Consider the following 6,800-nt stretch of genomic DNA (forward strand, 5'->3'; position numbering starts at 1 on the left):
GATATAGATTCATGATTTAGTTAAATTTCACAATTTCTCACTCGCCAATAGATTCTATATTAGAAAGTAATGCCAAAATTAAAGTATTTCATGGTAATGGACTTTCAAATGACTTCACAATGATTTTCGCTGAATTTGATATCAAATAGAATTTCCTATAGTGCAGCTAATGGCACGTTAAACCGTTATTTACATTTGCATTATTAGCAGATAAGATTAATTTAGCGAGTCTTTGATTAACATGATAATTCGTTTGAAAAAGAAAAAAATAATTTACTAATTAGTGTTGTTAGCATACAAAATGTTCCAAGAGCGAAATACTTTATCGAGGGATAGTTTATTTTCATTATATAAGGACAAATATTCACAATTAACTCGACACTAAATGTCAAAGTATTAGTAACAACATTATCATACGTCTTTATTAATCCTAATGACATTTTATTTTTTCGCGACTGCTTTTAAACGAGTTTTATTAATTAATTTGTTCTCGGCTAAAAGCGAGTATTTGATAGCATTAAAACGAATAGCTTTGAAGAGGATAATTTTTTATGAAGCGGATATATTTGTACCGGAAAAATGCCGTTCCAAGCGTAGGTTAATTTCAGTTGTTATGTAACATCATGAATGTAATTTTCGTATAGCTGTATAAGCACTTATAATATTATCAATCTGCTACAAATACTGTAATACTTGCTATTACTTATTAATTAAAGAATCTCATATAATTTTGAATAAAAATTTTCTTATTAAATTAATCTTCAGTCGGTCATTAGTTAATACTCTATCTTGTTTACGCATACCAAAGATTTTAAGACACGATTATTGTTAGATTTCATTAAATAAAATATTTGCGCGCACACACACACAGACACGCGCGCGAATATCTATATGCCTTGTTTATATTTCAAACGATAAATGAAGAATAGAGTGTTCGGTTGTATGCATCAATAATAATAATGGATCGACAGTCAAAAAATATGTTTTGCACATCAAATCGTAAATTAATTATATATCTGATAATGTCTTGCCTTCTTCATTGTTGGTTGGCGGTATCGTTAATATAATAACCGTGACATACCCAGAGGACCAATCATCTGCTAATTAAAATAAATCATCCTCTCCTTATCATTGGCGCCTTCACGAAGGCGCAGCCCGAGGAGAAGAGAACGATAACGAATTCAAAAGTGGACTTACCACGGGCACATAATTCAACATTTTTTTTCAACAGATTTTTCTTCGACTTCAGTCGTCATGAATAATTTAAATCGCTCCATGCATATCCACAGAGATTATTAGTTTTTCTTTATTCAACGCTGCTCGCGAGCCTACTGTATAAATGCCAGATTAAAGCATTCAATTTTTAGCGACAGAAGACTCGATTAATAACTGCTGCAACACCAGTGCTATGTATTAGTGGATTGGTGGATAAGTTTACATATATTTATTGCACGTGGATGCTATTGTGCTAGAGCACATGATAGACGAGCACATGGAACACTGTTCGTTGTAAATGTCAAGCGCGAGATGTGACACTGCGATTTGAAAATTTGCAGACAACGACACTTTACTCCCTCTTTTTTTTCCCTCCAAGTATTAATGTATTTCTAGAAATAAACATGTTATTGCTTTTTATAGATTATTTGAGCGGAGGGTTTATATAATTCTCGTAATGCGTAAAAGTTGCGCATTATGAATATATATATATATATATATATATATATATATATATATATATATTTATATCGTTTATTTACTGAGAATATGTTTTAATGTTAGCATAATTATTCTTGTGATTTCTTTTATATTGCTTTTGTTGTCGTTGTTGTTGTTGTAAATTTTTAGAGTAATTATACTTTTTTTTTAATATAATTTACAATAGAATGACCAGATTTTAAATTATAAATTCTCGGTGCTTTTATATTTGTTAGTAGTGGTTTTACTCAAAGTTTGTTACTCGTCGTAATAATTAGTTTTATTAAAAACATGTTCAATTCTTTTTCAGACAAATGCTATGAATAGATTCATAATATTAAACGACAGCTTTAATTAACTTTAATTTATAAATATTAGAAGCCAGTGGTGCAACGTTTTGGCAAGTTTTAATAAATAATATTGCTGTTGATGTAAACACTACTCTCCTAATTCTATGAGATTTCGTTGTCAAATACATTCTAAGTGTTTCAGGCAATCAATGTTTGTTGAATGAGTTGAACTGCTTTTGTGGATACTTTATAATTATACTTGTATTTCAATAATTGATAAATTATACGTAAACATGACGAAGCGCGTATCTAATATATTTGTTTATAAAGCTTTGCTAATTATTTCGGAATATTTATCATGTTTATTCACGTGGTTTGGCATTGGAATGCACATAAGTTAGAACGTCATGTTGCATTGGTGCCGACAAAATCGCGACAGTAACTGCGTCGTTTTATTCGAACAGCATAGTGCATTTCGTAAATTAGTAAATATTTTGATGTAGAATGGGTAAATATAAAATAAAACTTCTAGTACTTTTAGCGCCAATGTTCACTATGGAAGGGACAACAAAGTCGCATTAAGAGTAAGAAATCAAAGATATATAGGAAAAGTTTAACGTAGTAAAAAGTATCGTATAAATTTTTACATTTATAAATCATAAAGAAGAAATTAACTTATAAATAAAAATGATAAGGTCTGTATGAAAAAAGAAGAAAGAAAGAAAAAAAAAATAAAATAAAGGAATTTTAAGATGAAATATTACATTTTTTATATATTCCGTATATCGATTAATAATTGTTTATGCATCATAGAAAATTAATCGATAATTGATATAAACTATCTAATTGTAATTTTTAATTTTAATTCTATAAATAATTCATTTAATTAAAAGTCTCTTGTATATATAGTGTTGATTGCATTTTAGTATAGTTATTTCGAAAAACGATATTAATTTTTACTTACGTATCAAAACATATAATTGAATCAATAATTTATTTTTCTTTTAATAGGTTTTATTCCTACATTTCTAGATAACAATATGGGCTAAATTGTTGTTATATATAATCGATTTTCTGTTAATAGTATGATTTGAAAATATGTAGTGAAGAAATATTATGATAGAAAAGATTTTAATTTGTTTCATACAACTTTCTCTCTAAATAAGAATATAATATTTTTTTAAGAATTTAACTCGCTTACGTTATTTTGTTTCTTTTTTCTTATTTTATTTTTTTTACAATAAATTACAATGTAGTAAATAAATATAGTATAAATAATATTGTATCGTTTAGTTTTTAATTCAAAAGCTTTAACGTAAAAATTAATGGTCTAAGGTTGCGTATTAATTAAAAAGCAAAATTTTGTGAAAGCTCAGAAAGATAAAAACATTTCAGCATTTTTCATAGATATTCACGATATTCAATATTTATTAAAAATTATCGTCACAGAAATTTTAAGCAATATAAAGTTAATCTTCATCTATATGCAGAGCTATGCCAAATTTAGAAAGAAGCAATCAATCTGTTTAACGCATGAATTTTCAATAATTCGAAATATTAAATCGAATAAATTTCCGATTATGTTTGATTATGTTAAAAAAAATACTTTTGATTTTTTAATGCTTTGTAAGATTAATATTGTCGAGAAGCAGGGAAAAGATGTATTAAAAGTAACAAAGTTGAAGCATCGGCAAGTGTGTGATACACATGTGGCAGTAAACGAGCTGTAATTTATATGCAAAATACGTTAATCCATCGACTTGACGAAAAGATCTACAACACGCGATAAATCTCTTTGGATTATCAAGGGCTACAGCTCGATCTCTTCGATTTCTATCCATATTAGCCTCTCTACCCACCCACCCGCAACCAACACCATTTAGCTCCCTTTCCTCATCCCCCACCGCCACCACCGTTACCAAGCTCCATTCTCCACGCAACTGCGCTTACCGCTCCTACGCGGGATCTCGATATACTAACTTCGCTCTTTTATTACTTTACGTTAATTTAAATGAGGTGTGCAGCAGTCTGCTAACGCGGTACTTGCAGTCAGTTGCGGATATGTGCATTCGCGTATGACGGACTTAATAGTCGCGTTCACCCGCAGACCTAACGATTCAATTACGCAAAATAGACGAACCAAAAAGCGACTGAATTATTCAAAGGCAAATGTCTTGAATCGCGGCTCTAAGAACATTTAACACCACGACTTCATACTCTTGATCTGGAAAATGTAGTCTTTAGGAAAACTGGTCGCGAGAAAAAACTGCTATGTCGAGAAATTTTTCGTCCGTCTGTTTTTGTTGAGTAACGAGGCCAGTTCGTCATGCAATTTATTTCCATGCCCAAAGCAGTTTTCATCTCAGCTTTCTCCCTTGTTGCCATCGTATCGCAGGCGATACGGTATTTCTTCGGGTGGCCTTTTACATTTAACATATTACCACTGTTACTACCCGTCATTCGTAGCGTTACATTTTCACGAAAGACTTAAAATCACTAGATGCCAAAATTTCAAATCTCTCTGAAAATCATGTGCATTAATATTTTTTCATGCCTGAGCTTTCAAATATATATAAATGTATTTCTTTCTACTCTCACGTTATTCCATTATTGCTAATAACAATCGTTAATGTTTAACGCGCCCATTTTCAAATCACAAATTCACTCGCATGTATACGTACATGTAAACGACTACAGCAACATGATCCAATACAATTAGAAGCTTATGTATTATTATTAAAAAACTTTATCTATAAATAATGATATTCCACATTTGGCGAATGATTTATGTTCGAGATGTACTTTCATAGAAATTATCTCATTTCACGGCTTTTCCGAATACGAAATTTTCTTCCCCCTTTGTATTCATTTCACTCATTTCACGGCTTTTCCGAATACGAAATTTTCTTCCCCCTTTTGAAGATACAAAATACATGTAATAATATAGCTACCACAAACTGTGGTAAAGCTGCTGTTTTTGATATATAGAACGGAGCTTTTACCGCGCTGTTTCTATAGACTTAGACTGCAAAGCAGCAGTAGCAGCGCCAAAATAAGAGAGCAATTATCCTCGATAGAGATAGTTGACACAATAGCAGTACGCATAGTTATACGATAGTTTCTGTTTTAGCACATTCACGCCAAGTATTTGTCAATAAAATGGATGAGGAAACCGTTGGGTCGGCCAATTTATCTTTCCAATCTCGTCATTATAAACAAACGCCATTGGTAATGGCACTGCATTTCTCTCTCTCTCTCTCTCTCTCTCTCTCTCTCTCTGTGTGTTCTGTATCTGATAAGTATAAGCCATTTTATCTTCAACGTTAGTAAGTCCAACTTACATCATATTGGGACGAAAATCTCCATTATTTTTTTCGTAGGCAATGGTGATAAGTAAAAAAGTGATGAAAGAAAAAAATTAATAAAGTGATTTACACAAGTTACCAGCACCACCCGAAGACGACTTAAGACGCAAACACGAGTCTGCAGAGTCTGATTATAAGTTCACGATGAGGATAGAATAGATAGAGGTATCAAGTGTCGGCGATGATGGAGCCGGAAATTAATGATAAATGTAGCATGTACCAGCGGACGGAAACTCCATTTGATATTTACAATCTAATTACGCGCCAATTCATAGTGCAATCGATTCGCACGGCGTAGTGGCGCACATGCGTCACGCGTATTCGCGTTGGTGCACATGCGGTATTATTTAGCGTAGCACATGAAATGCCATGCATTGTGCTAAAATGGGAAGCAAGGGGAGTAAGATTCTTACCCCCCCCCCTCCCCTCCCCTCCCTCCCCGTCCCACCCACAACCACCCAATCACCGACTCGGCTTCGCGAGGCAACCTTTCATTACCGAGGCTGGGATACGTGAACGTGGCGTTTGCGCGCTCGAGATATCGCAGCTGCGTTGCATTTCCCCCGAACGATATCATAGGCCGCAGTCTAGGGTTCCTGATGGCTTTTGAGAGGAACGAGCGGGAAATGGAACAGTTTACGCGCGGAGTGGTCTTTAAAAAAACGTTTCCTCGGCATTTAATACTTTAGGGAGATGAATAAAACGGAAAATTATTTTTCGAGCGCATTTACGCTTCGCTGAGAATGTAACGGGCGCGCATGATCCTATTTTAACGTATTTTATTAACATGAGCTTCTCCCACCTAAATTAAAACAATAAAAATTGCATTTCATTGGACGTCTCGGCGGTACTCCTTTATGCCAAAGTGCAGCTCAATTTTTAATGTGTACGAGTGCTAGTTTGTCGATATGTTTGTATAATGGCGATTATTATTTTATAAAATCTCGCGAAATATTGAACTTTCGTATAGCTTATTACTCTTGCGAAATAAATTTATAAATATCTGCTCAATATTCCTCAAAAGTAACCTAAACAGCATCAAATACACGTTTCATACGTGCTCCACTCAATTCGCAACTTTTTCATTATAATAATGCATTATATGACATAATAAACTAAACTTGGATTCTAGTTTTAATTAATCTCTTTATAAATTTCAGTTTTAAATTTTAATTAAAAGAATATTCAAATTTGCATAAATAAAAATATCACAGAGAAATGAATGAACATGAGATCAAGGAATGCATTTTTAAATGTATTATTACATTCATTATTTTTAAATAAATTTAGTTTTGCAAGTGTTTCATAATTATATGAAAATTCCTAACAAATTTCCACTGTTTATTAGTACAAAATTATTATTATGGTGATTTATTAATATATATATATATATATATATATATATATTGTTGATTTCGTCGATGGAAGATACGCCATAACGTAAAAATGT

The sequence above is a fragment of the Ceratosolen solmsi genome, unplaced genomic scaffold, assembly GCF_000503995.2.
Source record: "Ceratosolen solmsi marchali unplaced genomic scaffold, CerSol_1.0 scaffold39, whole genome shotgun sequence".
Classification (NCBI taxonomy): domain Eukaryota; kingdom Metazoa; phylum Arthropoda; class Insecta; order Hymenoptera; family Agaonidae; genus Ceratosolen; species Ceratosolen solmsi.